Source organism: Pseudophryne corroboree, chromosome 4 (genome assembly GCF_028390025.1).
Source record: "Pseudophryne corroboree isolate aPseCor3 chromosome 4, aPseCor3.hap2, whole genome shotgun sequence".
In the NCBI taxonomy this organism is placed as follows: Eukaryota; Metazoa; Chordata; class Amphibia; order Anura; family Myobatrachidae; genus Pseudophryne; species Pseudophryne corroboree.
In genome coordinates this window covers 371,491,352-371,507,921 of record NC_086447.1, presented here as the reverse complement: position 1 = coordinate 371,507,921, position 16,570 = coordinate 371,491,352, and the positions used below count along the sequence as shown (strand labels likewise).

The following is a 16,570-nucleotide window of genomic DNA, read 5'->3' as shown; positions in this document are numbered from 1 at the left end:
AAATGATCCAGTGTTCTGATACCAACTTTGGCCCCTGAAAAAAACCATTTAATGTTGATAGGGCAAGACAGTAGCTATAGCTGCATCCACTATAGGAACCATGGAGAAATATGTATTAAGCCTGGAGAAGGGATAAAGAAGTGATAAACCAGTGATAAGTGGAAGGTGGTAACACATCAGCCAATCATTACGGATTTTAAAAATGACAGGAGCTGACTGGCTGGTGTGTTATTAGACCAACGTTTCCGGAACTATGGGGGAGATGAATGGAGCACTGAAAAAGAGAGTGGAGAAGTGAGTCAGTGGATAAATTGCCCATGGTGGTAACCAATCAACTTTGAGGTAACATTTATCAAGTGCACTCTATCAAATTATAGGTAGCAGCTGCTTGGTTGCCATGACAACTTCTTCACAGGCTCACTTCTCCACTCTTCTCTGCTTCATACATCTACCCTAGGGAGGCCAATCCCGGGCCATTTTTTTAAAATCCTGGGTATTGGGATTGAAAAATGGTCTATCCCGGGATTGGCGTTTTCCTGTGTGGCCGCCCCCCTCCGCAGACATAACTCGCCATGCACCGGGTCAGGGCAGGTGGGAAACATCAGCTGCTCTCTCCCAGCGGCGTGACGGCGTAGCGTGACCTCTCACTGCACATCATGCTGCGCTGGGGACTTGGGATGAGGAAGCCGGGCAGTGTCTGAGCATCCTAAGGACACTCAACGCTGATCCCTCAATCACCGGGATTGGAGCTTCCAATCCCGGGATTGAATCACGCCAATTTTTGGGCCTAAATCCGGGATCCCGCTGATCCCGGGATTGACCTCCCTAATCTCCCCCTCTATCCATTACATTAAAATTAAAGCTTTTACGAGCGAATTATGTAGACAATATTAGGTTATTGGAACCAGGTTCTTCAAAGTGTGATCTATGTTCAGCTATGTCTACTGCTGCAGTTATGCATAAGAATTTATACAGATATTTCAATAAATGTCCACATCATACATAACTAATTTTCTAGGCATCTCTAATTTCTCTTTCATCCACTAGGGGACACTGGAACAATACTTAGACATTAGGGGTGTGAAGCTTGCAACCGGAGGTGTGGCACAATCTAAAATTAGCATTGTCTGCACAGCCGGCTCCTCCTCCTTCACAGCCCTCCTCCCTCAGTTTGGAAAATTGTGCCGAAGGAGGTGCAAGTACAGAAGGGAGCTCCTGCTCCTTGAAGATTTCTTTGATTATTAATTGATTTTCTTCTTTCTTTTTCCTTTTTATACTGACCCAAACCCTCCTAACTAAAGGGAGGGTGCAGGTTTTTGAACTAAAAGATGGTAAATGCCCGATCCCACCTAAATGAAAGGGGGTGCAGGCTTTACCAGATAAAAAGACTGCGTCCCCCTAATAAAAGGGGGACAAAGTTCAGGAGTGGAGACAATGATTCCAGATGAAGGGGTCTGCATCTCCTTACCAACAACTGTAAGTACAGATTGTTTTTAAAATGGCCCCCGCAGCACTTAGGTAGTATATTGATTTTATCTTCCCAAAAACAGCTATAAACAGCAATAGGTAGCCACTGTGGCTCAGTATCTAATAGCCAGTGCTATAAGCACTGAGACCTGGTTTTGAATCCTACCCACATATAAATTTTAATAATTAACTTTCCCCTGGGCAGGCAAAAAAGGAGGCGCCGCTATGGGACTGAGGAGATTGGTCCCGTAGCGTCCATCACAGGCAGACAGGGGCGCCGCTGCGGGACTCCGTGTAACGATCCCATACCATCAGACAGTGGCGCCGCTGCGGGACTGAGTGAAACGGTCCAGTAGCGTGCGTCACCAGGAGAGAAGAAGCGCCACTACGGGACTTGGTAAGCGATCCCGTAGCGTGCAGAGAGCCACATAGAGGGGGCAGACATAGGACCCTGCGCCACTGCGGGTCTTACAAAGTCCATACGCACAGAGACATCGCCGATACGGGACTTGGTATTAACGGTCCCGTAGCGCGCGATATAAACACTGCAGTTTCAGAAGGGCTGAAGAGACCATTCAGCCCGGATGAACGGTTTAATCTGAATTACCCTGTGATAAAAGGAAAATATGGAGGGCACTTAGTACATAGGCGCGCCTCCCCATATGTTTACCTCATATCCCTGAAACTAGTGGCCAGTACATAATGAACTGTCATAAAAATTTCAATGTCGGCCATTTTATTAATTCCTATCTGGCGCCAGCAACAGGGAAGGGTAAGCCCTCCCACTAGTAAAACTATCATGAGGGATGTGCATGTGTAGCACTAGCTCCCTCTACTGGTGCCAACATATACTCAGAAAGGTGAGATCTCCTGAACATATCATTTTACTATACTACTTATATTTTCAACGGACTTCTATTATAAAGATCCTAACGAAAATACTTAGAAGCAAGCGGATACAAACCCTACCATCGCAGCATGGAGGTCGCATATAGGCTGGTGTTTCACTTATTTATTTTGTTATTTTTATTATTTATTTATATAAATATATTTTTGTCCTGTTGTTTCTATATAAAGAAAGGAATAGTAATTCCAGCCGGATCCGATAACTTTGCTTCCGTCATTTCTCACAGCCTTTCTCTTCCTAGTTAAACGGTGAAAGCACCACGAAATATCCTCGTAGGGGGTTTCCATGACAGATTTCATGCAAAGGACTCCAACGGGAAGAGACCTGGTATGTTTGTACATAATGTATCAAGAAGAGCACACGGGTTCAAGCCCGAGGAAGGCAGTCCCGGGGTGTGCAATTCCTACTTAGACGCTCCACCCGGGAGCAGTGCTCCAGCTAGGACAAGGTTAACCTGGTAGATAGAATCTCCAATGGGATACCAGAATCCCGCACGTAACAATCAGTGCGGCGGGATTCTCACAGACGATGGATGAATTTCTCATCAGGTTAACGCCTCTTACACAAGCGGTAACAATGTTCACGGCGGTTAGACGGGCCTCTTCCTCTTGTACCGGAAACAAGAAGGAAGCGGGTCTTCTCATTGATACAATGGGTGAGTACATTGAATCTAACCTAAACGCCGATTTTCCAGGAGAGGACACGGCAATCACAACAATCTGTGATCCTAGACTTTAAGGTCCAATAGGTAAAGGAGCCCGTAGATTCGAATTGTTCGAATTCCAAAAGCGTTTTCCAATTCCTAAATCCTTCCAGTCTCGAATGGAGGAGGTTTGGGAACCAACCTGACTAACGTTTTCAAATTCCAAAAGGGATTTCCAGTAACCTATCCCCTTCCTGAGAGTATAAGCATAAGTGGGAGTTTCCGCCGCTTGTGGGTGTTTTCCTAGGAAGGTTGTCGAAGAAGACAATCTTACCGTTACCTCATATAATGACCTTAAGAGGTTGACGCAGCTTTAACGTCAAAATTTTGTGACAGTTGCAGCACAGAGGCCTACGCTCGTCTGCCGTGGGTTGACAAGGCCATGGGAGTATGGTCAGGACACATAGTACAGGCTATTTAGGGGGAAAATGGCTTGAAAAAAGTCACCCAACTGGCGTAACACATTCGAGATTCAGCCCCACACTTGTGTCAAGCCTCTGGGGATATTCACAGAATAACATCGCGCATCTCTACATTAGCCAGATCGGCTAGAAGGTGCGGCAGAATACCACCCTTTGAGGATGAGCTGTTTTTCGGTCCAGTGTTGGACAAATGGATTCGCAAGCTACAGCGTCCACTTGTCTGCCTACTCCTTATACAAGAACCATTACACAGGTTAGGAAAGGTTATCGGGACCAGCGTGTAATTCCTTTAGAGCTCAGTCCTTGCGAGCCCGAGGAAGAGTTTTTGGTACACAAGTACGTGGGGGCAGAGGTAGAGGCCGCTCACAGGAGCCAGTAAGCGGGATAAATCTGCTGACAAGACCGTGGCAGGACGGTCTCACGGCTCACCTGGAATTCCCCTTGATGGTCGAAGGTCTGGAGTTGCCTCGGTGCCCTCAGGTAGAATAAGAGCTACTGCCGACAATGGAAAGAATGCTACGTTCAGAGGTCATTCTCCCAGTTGCCGCCTCTCAGTGAGAAATGGCTCTCTACTCCAATCATTTTGTCATACCAAGTCAGACAGGACAGTCCGACCGATACTCAATTTTAAAGTTTTCAGCTGGTTGCTAAGTGTCTACAAATTCAAGCTGGAATCGATCCAGTTGATCATTGCGGGTTTAGAACATGCGTATCTGCATATCCCGGTCTGGGCCCCTCACCAGGCTTTAAGGTTTGCACTGCTGATGGATAGCTGCCAATTCAGGGCCTTACTGTTCAGTCTCTCACTGGCCCCAAGACTCTTTACAGACTGTTAAAGTCACGATAGGTCCTTATCTACAGAAGATTAGGACATTCATGGTTGCAGACTCGGGACTGTTGAAGTCATCATAGGTAGTTATCCAGGCGACCTGCTAATCAATGCATCCTCTCGAGACCAGTTGATCAGAGATGTTCAGACATCCCATCCAATTCTCTTTCAACTTGCGGAGATTATGAATTTCCAGAGATCCAACCTCTGGCCAGCTCAACAGTTTCAATTCCTCAGTCTCCTATCGGACAGGGTACAACTGAGAGGATTCTTACCAAACAACAAGGTCCAGGACCTACAGAGATTAGTGGTTCAGATACTGAGGTCACAGACGATTTTCTACACCTTTGTGTGGAAATTTTTGGCCAGTTGGTGGCAGTCTTTATTCCCGTCCATTACAGACGAACCTCATTGCTCAGAGAGCAAGGTCAGATTCCGACTTCCACCACACATACACGCTTCCTTACTTTATTTGTCATTGCACAGGAATCTCGCAGCAAGCTAGAGATTCGGCAGTTGAGATTTGTGGTTCCTGCCAACAGACGTCAGCCTCAAAAGGTTGGGGTGCCGTCTTAGAATAGCATTAGTTTCAGAACAGTTGGACGCTCCGGGAGAATACCTTTTCTTGGTCAAAGGTCCAAGTCATGGGTCAACACATAAGGATGCAGTTGAACATCGTCAGGACGACGGCATACGTAAACCGTCAAGGAGGAAAGAGGAACGGAATGGCGTTAGAGAAAGCCACAAGGGCTGTGTCCAGGACAAGCAATCCAGCAGCTAAGGGAGTGGACACATTAACACTTTCTTGGTGTTATAGGAAGGTTTACATTTTTCCACCTTTACAACTCATTCTCAGGGTTCTGAAGTGTGTTCAAACGAGAGCGAGGGTCGGTGATTCTATTCGCACCAGATTGGCCCGCTGCATGGGTTACTAATGGCAGATCCTTGAAATTCACCTCAGTAAGGGGCCCTGCTATCCCAGGGACCATTGCCAACATCCAGAAACGGGCTGTTTTTACCGGCGCGGTTATTGAAACCCAGATCATCTGAAACAGAGGGATACCGGGATCTATTATTCTTACGATGGTTACCGCTAGGAAGCCGGTAACAGACATACATTACTACAGGAATTAGTAGAGGTTCTACTTGGACTAGTGTCATGAGGGGGTGAATTTCGGCGTTCTTCCACTTCTCCTTACTTCTACTGTTCCTTTCGGCAGGTCAGGACGTAGGACAGAGGCTGGGTTCTCTGAACGGTCAAGTTTCGGGTCCATCCGTCCTATTTCGACAGCGGTTGACATCCTTGCCAGAGGTTCAAACCTTTTTACAAAGGGTTCGGGGGATCCAACCCCCTTCTTCGTCTTCCTACTGCGTATTGGCACTTAAATTTGGTGTTTAAACAGACCTGAAATAGCTTGACGGTCACGTTACTACTGGTCTTGGCTCCGGCCCGGCGGGTTTTCTAGGTTGGGAGCTTTAGGGCAGTACTCAGTACAAAAGTAGTTTCCTTCCTATGGTTGTTTCGGACCTTCGAGTAACTCAACCAATTGTAGTAACATATTTTCCGGATCTCACAGATAGAGACGTGTCCTCGGCTGTTGTCCGAGTTTACCGGGGTTGCCTACAGGTTACATCGTCCTTCAGAAAGTCGGACTATGTCTTGGTTCTTTGTGATGAGCCTCAAAAGCGTTAGCCAGCATCTCAGCAATCTGGGTCTAGTCTTGCCTTTCGGCAAACTTACATTCCATGTGACAAACAGGTTCCGTTTCAGACGGGTACTTCTACCACGACCAGTGGGCGACTCATGGGCGGAGGCCAGAGGGGTTTCCAAGGCTCAACTTGGCAGGGCGGCATTGGGGTCCTCACATGTTCACAGGATTTTACAGGTTGAGGCTTTTTGCATCCGGGAACTCTAAGTTCGGACGTTTAAGTTTACAGCCAACCGACAGCACTCCCTCCCTGGGAGTAAACTTTGGGACGTCCCCTAATGTCTAAATATTGTTCCAGTGTCCCCTAGTGGATGAAAGAGAAAAGAGGATTTTGGTACTTACCGATAAATCCATTTCTCTGAATCCTCTAGGGGACACTGGACGCCCGCCTCGGTGCTGTCAGTCGGCTGGGTTCAAACTTCCTGTTCAAAGGACTCTTGTGACCCACGTAGTTAGTCCCAGGACTTTGACAAACAAAGTCATAGGATCAAATCACATTGTGGCTCTGTGCCTAATATGGATTTTACGAAGTTTTTCCAAACAGCGTTGTTCTTGGGTGCTGTTTGATAGGTTGTACGGTTCGGTTCCTCGCCATGTGCTCAAGTGTCATGTCCTATTCTCTCAGTCAAATTTTCCAAACTGAGGGAGGAGGGCTGTGAAGGGGAGGAGCCGGCTGTGCAGACAATGCTAATTTTAGATTGTGCCACACCTCCGGTCGCAAGCTTCACACCCCTAATGTCTAAGTATTGTTCCAGTGTCCCCTAGAGGATTCAGAGAAATGGATTTATCGGTAAGTACCAAAATCCTCTTTTCTCAATACTAGATTTTCCTTCAATGTTCAAATAATCTCTTTTGGAATAATAATCACTATCTATCATTTCAGTCTGAGCCAAAGACCTACATCTTTTTACCACTTGCTTGGATCTTTCTTTCTCACCTGAAACAAAAGCTAATATAAGCCAGACAGACTACTTAAACAGTCCTGCAGGATGAATGCTTTGTTTTGGCCGAGAGCTACATTTGCTGCACACATTCTCATCCTTCTGCACTAGAAAACTGTAGCCCCGGAACACGCCCAGCATCTCAGCACACCATTCCATCCCTCCTTCCTACATCACATGTTGACATACAAAGAATGAGCAGGTGGCATTACAGTGCACAGCACAGTAAAATGGGTAGTAGTTAATAAATCGGAGTAAGGAGATGCCAGAGATACTCTGAAAACTCAGGCCCAGATTTATCAAGCCTTGGAGAGTGATAAATAGCATGGTGATAAGGTACCAGCCAATCAGCTCCTAACTGTCATTTTTCAAACACAGCCTGTGACATGTAAGTTAGGGCTGATTGGCTGGTGGCCATTTATCACCGTGCTATTTATCACTCTTTAAGGCTTGATAAATGGGGGCCTCAGTCTTCTCAAACTTGCTTGATAAATGTCAGCTAGACTTCCAAGACCAGTAGGCGTGTTATAAAAACAAATTAATTATCACTGTACCTTATAATCCTCATGGTCACATATGTTCATGCACTAATGTTTTGCTTGGAAATTAAAAGTGACTAGTCAACCACGTTGCTCAAAATGGAGCAAAAAAATAAAAAATAAAATATGTAGTGTGGGATCTACAATGCGTTCATCTAACATTTACTGTACTGTGACAATGTACACTTCTGAGATACAGAATTTAAAAAGAATTCATTATATCAACTGAACTTAGGGCAGAAAAAATAGGATTTTAATTACCTACCGGTAAATCCTTTTCACGTAGTCCGTAGAGGATGCTGGGGTCCACATTAGTACCATGGGGTATAGACAGGTCCCTTGGGAGCCATGGGCACTTTAAGAGTTTAATAGTGTGGGCTGGCTCCTCCCTCTATGCCCCTCTTACCAGACCCAGTCTAGAAACTGTGCCCGAGGAGACGGACATACTTCGAGAGAAGGAAATACACAGATAGTGGCGAGATTCACACCAGCTTACACATAACAAGGCAAACCAAGCTAACCAGCTTGAACAAGTCAGCAACAACTGAACAACAGTACTTAACCAAGTAACAATGGAGTACTGAACCAAGTAACTTCTGCAGTAAAACGAAGCGCTGGGCGGGCGCCCAGCATCCTCTACGGACTACGAGAAAAGGATTTACCGGTAGGTAATTAAAATCCTATTTTCTCTTATGTCCTAGAGGATGCTGGGGATGTACCAAAGCTCCCAGTACGGGAGGGAGAGCGCGGAGGCTCCTGCAGAACTGATTGACCAAACTTTAGCTCCTCAGAGGCCAAAGTATCGAACTTGTAGAACTTAGCAAACGTGTTCGACCCTGACCAAGTAGCTGCTCTGCAAAGTTGTAAAGCTGAGATACCCCGGGCTGCCGCCCAGGAAGAACCTACCTTACGAGTAGAGTGGGCCTTAACAGATTTTGGACACGGCAATCCTGCCGTAGAATACGCATGCTGGATAGTGAACCTGATCCAGCGAGAAATCGTCTGCTTAGAAGCAGGCCACCCAACCTTGTTGGGATCATAATGGACAAACAGAGCGTCCGACTTTCTATGACGAGCAGTTCTCTTCACATAGATCTTCAAAGCCCTCACAACATCCAAGGACTTTGAGGTAATTGAGGAGTCCGTAGCCACTGGCACCACAATAGGTTGGTTGATATGAAAAGCCAACACAACCTTTGGAATAAACTGCTGACGCGTCCTGAGCTCAGCTCTATCCTCACGGAAAATTAAGTAGGGGCTTTTACAGGACAAATCCCCCAATTCCGACACACGTCTAACAGATGCTAATGCCAACAGTGTGACAGCCTTCCAAAGTGAGAAACTTGACCTCAACCTCATGTAAAGGCTCGATCCAATCCGATTGCAGGAACTGCACCACCACGTTAAGATCCCAGGGTGCCGTAGGAGGCACAAAAGGGTGGATGGATGTGCAGAACCCCTTCCAAGAAAGTCTGAACCGCAGGGAGGGCAGCCAATTGTTTCTGGAAGAAAATGGATAAGGCCGAAATTTGGACCTTTATGGATCCCAAACGAAGGCCCACATCCACACCTGCTTGCAGGAAGAGTAGAAACAATCCAAGTTAAAACTCCACCGTAGGAAAATTCCTGGATTCACACCAATACACATACTTTTTCCAAATGCGATGGTAATGTGTTAATGTTACTCCTTTCATAGCCTGCATCAGGGCAGGAATAACCTGGGCCGCAATGCCCTTCTGAGCTAAGATTCGGTGTTCAACCTCCATGCCGTCAAACGTAGCCGTGGTAAGTCTTGATAAGCAACGGCCCTTGTTGCAGAAGGTCCCCTCCCCTTGTTGCAGAAGGTCCCCTCGAAGAGGAAGAGGCCTCGGCTCTTCCAGCAGTAACTCCAGAAGATCCACGTACCAAGCACTTCTTGGCCAGTCCGGAGCAATGAGGATCGCCTGAACTCTTGTTTTCTTAACGAGTTTTAGAATTCTTGGGATGAGTGGGAGTGGAGGGAACACGTACACTGACTTGAACATCCGCGGAGTTACCAGGGCGTCCACCGCCACTGCCTGTGGAGATCGTGTCTGTTGAGGAAGTCCGCTTCCCAGTTGTCCACTCCCGGAATGAAGATTGCTGACAGCGCCATTGCGTGTCTTTCTGCCCAAAGGAGGATTGTTGTTTCCTCAGACATTGCAGCCCTGCTCTTCGTTCCGCCCTGTCGGTTTATGTAGGCTACCGTCGTTACATTGTCCGACTGCACCTGAATGGCCTGATCTTGCAGAAGATGTGCCGCTTGTAGAAGACCGTTGTACACGGCTCTTGGTTCCAGAATGTTTATTGGAAGAATGGATTCCAGACTTGACCACCTTCATTAGGAGGTTTCCCCTTGGGTGACAGCGCCCCAACCTCTGAGACTTGCATCCATGGTTAGAAGAATCCAGTTCTGAATCCCGAACCTGCGGCCCTCGAGAAGGTGAGGCATTTGTAGCCACCATAGGAGTGAAATCCTGGCTTTCGGCGACAGACGAATTCTCTGGTGCATGTGCAGGTGAGATCCGGACCACTTGTCCAGGAGATCCAGTTGGAAGGACCGTGCATGAAATCTTCCGTACTGTAGAGCCTCGTAGGAGGCAACCATCTTCCCCAGAAGGCGAATGCACTGATGAACCGATACCCAGGAAGGCTTTAAGGCATCCCGGACCATTGTTTGTATCACCAACGCCTTCTCCACCGGTAGAAACACCCTCTGTACTTCTGTGTCGTGGATCATCCCCAGGAAAGACAATCTCCTTATCGGCTCCAAATGTGACTTTGGAAGATTGAGGATCCTTCCATGATCCCTGAGCAGTCGAGTCATGAGAGCAATGGACTGAAACAACCTCTCCCTGGACGATGCCTTTATCAGCAGATCGTCCAGATATGGAATTATGTTCACTCCCAGTCTGCGGAGGAGTACCATCATCTCTGCCATCACCTTGGTGAACACCCTTGGTGCCGTGGAGAGGCTGACAGGCAGTGCCTGGAACTGTTAGTGACAGTCCAACAGTGCAAATTTGAGTTAAGCCTGGTGTGGCGGCCAAATCGGAATGTGGAGGTACGCATCCTTGATATCTAGGGATACCAGGAATTCCCCCTCCTCCAGACCTGAGATCACCGCTCTCAGAGACTCCATTTTGAACTTGAATTCCCTTAGATGAGGGTTTAACGACTTCAGGTTCAAAATTGGTGTGACCAATCCATCTAGTTTCGGTACCACAAATAGGTTTGAATAGTAACCCTTGCTTTCCAGATGAGGTGGAACTGGAACAATGACATCTGCCTTTTCTAATTTTTGAATGGCTTCCTGCAGGATAGACCTTTCTGTCAGCAAAGCTGGTAAGCCTGATTTGAAGAATCTGTGAGGTGGGAGCTCTTGAAACTCCAGTCTGTACCCCTGGGACACAATATCCTGTACCCCGGGATCCAGGCCGGATGATATCCAGGCGCGACTAAAAAGTCTGAGTCTCGCTCCCACCTGCCCGCTCTCCAGGCTGGGAGGTCCACCGTCATGCTGAGGATTTTGAGGAAACAGAGCCAGTCCGAAAGGACTGCATTGTAGATGTAGAAAATTTTTCTTCCGGTTTCTGAGTGGCTGAGGGAAGAAAGGTTGACTTACCTGCGGTTGCCGTGGAGATCCACGCATCCAATGCTTCCCCAAATAGAGCCTGACCTGTGAAGGGTAGTTTCTCCATACTTCTCTTGGATTCCGCGTCTGCAGACCATTGGCACAGTCAGAGTCCTCTGCGTGCCGAGACAGCCATGGAAGACGTCCTTGCATTCAGATGATCCAGGACCTTCATGGCCTCCACCATGAAACCCACAGAATCCTGTATGTGATGTAAAAACATTTCAATGTCACTTCTATCCAGAGAATCTAATTCCTTAAGTAATGTGCCTGACCACTTTACTATGGCTTTAGAAATCCATGCACAGGCAATAGTCGGCTTTAAAGCCACGCCTGAAGCAGTGTATATGGATTTGAGCGTAGTCTCAATCTTGCGGTCTGCCGGTTCTTTCAAAGCGGTAGACCCAGGGACAGATAAAACCACCTTTTTAGACAGTCTAGATATAGAAGCGTCTATATAGGCGGGTTTTCCCACTTTTTCCTATCCTCCTCAGGGAAGGGAAAAGCAACAAGAACCCTTTTTTGGATCTGTAACTTTTTCTCCAGGTTTTCCCAGGATTTTTCAAATAATGTGTTTAATTCCTTAGACGCAGGAAAAGTCAGGGAGGCTTTCTTATGGTCTGTAAAGTCTCCTCGACCTGCTCAGGTGCTTTGTCAGTAATGTGTAACACATCCCTAATGGCCTCAATCATGAGCTGTACCCCATTTGCAATGGATGCCTCACCCCCCCGCATATCCCCATCACCGTCTCTCGTATCAGAGTCGGTATCCGTGTCGACTCGCATAATTTGGGTAAGAGCACGCTTCTTTGGACATATACCAGAGGAGTTTGAGGAGGTATTAGGAACAGAACCAGACAAAACCTCTACAGATTTACTCAAAACCTGTGTTTCAGCCTCAGTATGAGCTATCCCAGATGAAATCTGGGATATCATTCCCTTAAATTGAAGCCACCCACAACGGTTCAGATTCAGAAGGCTGAGACATGATATTACATTCCTGAGTACATGGAATGGATTCCTCTGGGGAAGATGCATACTCTGCAGCACAAGACACAGAGTACCTGGACATGGTAATGTGAGAAATATGTACACACATGCACACAGGAAAATGTCAGACACAGTTTCCCCCAAGTACCTTCAGAGAGAGACAGAGTTAATGGAGCCAGCACCCGCACATCGCCCCAGTAGGCAGTTATATAATAAAAGCCTGGCGCTGACTGTGCAACCTTAATACACTACACAGTGTAAAATTGTGAATAACACTCTCTCCCCCCCTTCTATAACCCCTGGTACTGCACAGTATAACTGGAGTTATGTGGAGGGTCAGCGCTCCCTGTCAGCGTCTCTGTGTGTGATCTGCAGAGAGAAAATGGCGCTGGTGAGCTGGTGGATCCGCTCTGAGAAGCTCCGCCCCCTGTCATGGCGCATCTTCCCGCACTATAAGATTATACTGGCCTGAGGTAAAACACATTGCTAGCAGTAGAATACCTTCTCTGATAGCCCAGATGACCATTTTAAGGGTATCGCACTGGCCCAGGGCACCCCTCACAGCGGCGCACAGCAGCGCCTCTGAGCCCAGCTACAGTGCTGCGCTCCTAACCTGATGCTGCCATTCTCACCGGTTCCCCGCTTGTCGGGTCGCCGGCAACCTACTCACCACCGACGTCTTCTGGCTCTGTTAGGGGGTGGCGGCATGCTGCGGGAGTAAGCGGTCACCTCGGGGGCTTGCAATCATCACCCTCAGGAGCTCAGTGTCCTGTCAGCGGAGATAGTGGCCATTAACCTCAGAGGGTTGGACACTACTCCCCCCCTAAGTCCCACGAAGCAGGGAGGCTGTTTCCAGCAGCCTCCCTGTGCCTAACTCTTTTAAAAAATAAGATTTTACTTACCGGTAAATCTATTTCTCGTAGTCCGTAGAGGATGCTGGGGACTCCGTAAGGACCATGGGGAATAGACGGGCTCCGCAGGAGATAGGGCACTTTAAGAAAGACTTTAGAATTCTGGGTGTGCACTGGCTCCTCCCTCTATGTCCCTCCTCCAGACCTCAGTTAGAGAAACTGTGCCCAGAGGAGATGAACAGTACGAGGAAAGGATTTTTGTAAATCTAAGGGCAAGATTCATACCAGCCACACCAATCACACCGTATAACTTGCGATAAACTACCCAGTTAACAGTATGAACAATAACATAGCCTCGGTTCAAACCCGATCAACTATAACATAACCCTTATGTAAGCAATAACTATATACAAGTCTTGCAGAAGAAGTCCGCACTTGGGACGGGCGCCCAGCATCCTCTACGGACTACGAGAAATAGATTTACCGGTAAGTAAAATCTTATTTTCTCTAACGTCCTAGAGGATGCTGGGGACTCCGTAAGGACCATGGGGATTATACCAAAGCTCCCAAATGGGCGGGAGAGTGCGGATGACTCTGCAGCACCGATGAGCAAACAGGAGGTCCTCCTCAGCCAGGGTATCAAACTTATAGAACTTTGCAAAGGTGTTTGACCCCGACCAAGTAGCAGCTCGGCACAGTTGTAGTGTCGAGACCCCTCGGGCAGCCGCCCAAGAAGAGCCCACCTTCCTAGTGGAATGGGCCTTAACCGATTTAGGCAATGGCAATCCTGCCGAAGAATGCGCCTGCTGAAACGTGTTACAGATCCAGCGAGCAATAGTCTGCTTTGAAGTAGGAGCGCCAACCTTGTTGGCCGCATACAGAACAAACAGAGCTTCGGTCTTCCTGATCCTAGCCGTTCTGGTCACATAAATCTTCAAAGCCCTGACCACATCCAGGGACTCGGAATCCTCCAAGTCCCGTGTAGCCACAGGCACGACAATAGGTTGGTTCATATGAAAAGAGGAGACCACCTTGGGCAGAAATTGAGGACGAGTCCTCAACTCTGCCCTATCCACGTGAAAAATCAGGTATGGGCTTTTATATGATAAAGCCGCCAATTCCGAAACCCGCCTTGCAGAAGCTAAGGCCAACAACATGACCACTTTCCAAGTGAGGTATTTCAACTCTACTGTTTTGAGTGGTTCAAACCAAGGTGACTTGAGGAAACTTAATACCACGTTAAGGTCTTAAGGCGCCACCGGAGGTACAAAGGGAGGCTGAATATGCAGCACGCCCTTCACAGAAGTCTGTACTTCAGGAAGAGAAGCCAATTCTCTTTGAAAGAAAATGGATAAGGCCGAAATTTGAACCTTTATGGACCATAATTTTAGGCCCAAATTCACTCCCGTTTGAAGGAAGTGAAGCAGACGGCCCAACTGGAACTCCTCCGTAGGAGCAGCTCTGGCCTCACACCAAGAAACATATTTTCGCCATATACGGTGATAATGTTTAGACGTCACATCCTTCCTAGCCTTGATCAGGGTAGGAATGACCTCCTCCGGAATCCCTTTTTCCGCTAGGATCCGGCGTTCAACCGCCATGCCGTCAAACGCAGCCGCGGTAAGTCTTGGAACAGACAGGGCCCCTGCTGCAGCAGGTCCTGCCTTAGAGGAAGAGGCCACGGATCTTCTGTGAGCAACTCTTGCAGATCTGGATACCAAGACCTCCTTGGCCAGTCTGGAACAATGAGGATTGTTCTGACCCTTCTTATTCTTATTATCCTCAACACCTTGGGTATGAGAGGTAGAGGAGGAAACACATAGACCGATCTGAACACCCAAGGTGTCACCAGAGCGTCTACCGCAACCGCCTGAGGGTCTCTTGACCTGGCGCAATACCTCTTTAGCTTTTTGTTGAGGCGGGACGCCATCATGTCTATCTGATGCAGTCCCCACCGATCCGTGATCTGTGTGAAGACTTCTTGATGAAGCCCCCACTCTCCCGGATGCAGGTCGTGCCTGCTGAGAAAGTCCACCTCCCAGTTGTCCACCCCCGGGATGAACACTGCTGATAGTGCGCTTACATGGCCTTCCGCCCAGCGTAGAATCCTGGTCGCCTCTGCCATGGCCACTCTGCTCCTTGTGCCGCCTTGGCGGTTTACATGAGCCACTGCCGTGACATTGTCTGACTGAATCAGAACCGGTTTGTTCCGAAGCCATTCCTCCGCTTGGCGTAGGGCGTTGTATATGGCCCTCAACTCCAGGACATTGATGTGGAGACCAGTCTCTAGGCTTGACCAGAGACCCTGGAAATTTGTATCTAGTGCAACAGCTCCCCAACCTCGGAGGCTCGCGTCCGTGGTCACCAGGACCCAGTCCTGAATGCCGAACCTGCGACCCTCCAGGAGGTGAGCACTGCACAGCCACCACAGGAGAGACACCCTGGCCCTGGGAGACAGGGTGATCCGTTTTTGCATGTGTAGATGGGACCCTGACCATTTGTCCAATAGATCCCATTGAAAGGTCCTTGCATGGAACCTGCCGAAGGGGATGGCCTCGTATGAAGCCACCATCTTCCCCAGAACCCTCGTGCAATGATGCACTGAAACCTTTTTTGGCTTCAATAGGTTCCTGACCAGAGCTACTAGGCTCCTGAGCCTTCTCCACTGGAAGAAAAACTCTTTTTTGGTCTGTGTCTAGAATCAGGCCCAAAAAGGTCAGACGCGTTGCAGGGACTAGCTGGGATTTCGGTAAATTGAGACTCCAGCCATGCCTCTGCACCGTCTTCACGGACAGAGACACGCTGTCCAGCAACTTCTCCCGAGATCTCGCCTTTATGAGGAGGTCGTCCAAGTACGGGATAATTGTGACGTCCTGCCTGCGCAGGAGCACCATCATTTCCGCCATTACCTTGGTGAAAATTCTCGGGGCCGTGGAAAGACCAAACGGCAACGTCTGAAATTGGTAGTGACAGTCCTGTACTGCAAATCTCAGGAACGCCTGGTGAGGAGGGAAAATCGGAACATGAAGGTACGCATCCTTTATGTCCAGGGACACCGTCCAATCCCCTCCCTCCAGGCTGGCGATGACCGCTCTGAGCGATTCCATTTTGAACTTGAACCTCTTCAAGTACAGGTTCAGGGATTTCAGATTTAAAATGGGTCTGACCGAACCGTCCGGTTTCGGTACCACAAACCAGGATGAATAATAACCCTCTCCTTGCTGGAGATGAGGAACTTCGACTATCACCTGTTGAATGTACAATTTGTGAATTGCAGCTAACACCAGCTCCCTCTCCGACGGGGAAGCCGGCAGAGCCGATTTGAAAAACCGGCGAGGAGGCATGTCTTCGAATTCCAGTCTGTATCCCTGGGAAACAAACAATCTCTATTGCCCAGGGATCCACCTGTGAGAGAACCCAGACGTGACTGAAAAGACGAAGTCGTGCCCCCATTTGATCTGACCCCCCCGGAAAGCCCCAGCGTCATGCGGTGGACTTTGCGGACGTAGGGGAGGACTTCTGCTCTTGGGAACTAGCAGAGTGCAGCTTTTTTCCCTTGCC

At 48.3% G+C, this 16,570-nt stretch overlaps 1 protein-coding gene across 1 annotated transcript in view; it reads right to left on the bottom strand.

The window, feature by feature from the left end:
• Positions 1–16,570, bottom strand: part of LOC134909581 (ATP-binding cassette sub-family F member 3) — a 72,621-nt gene that overhangs the window by 2,055 nt on the left and 53,996 nt on the right. The gene's annotated exons all lie outside the window — the stretch shown is intronic.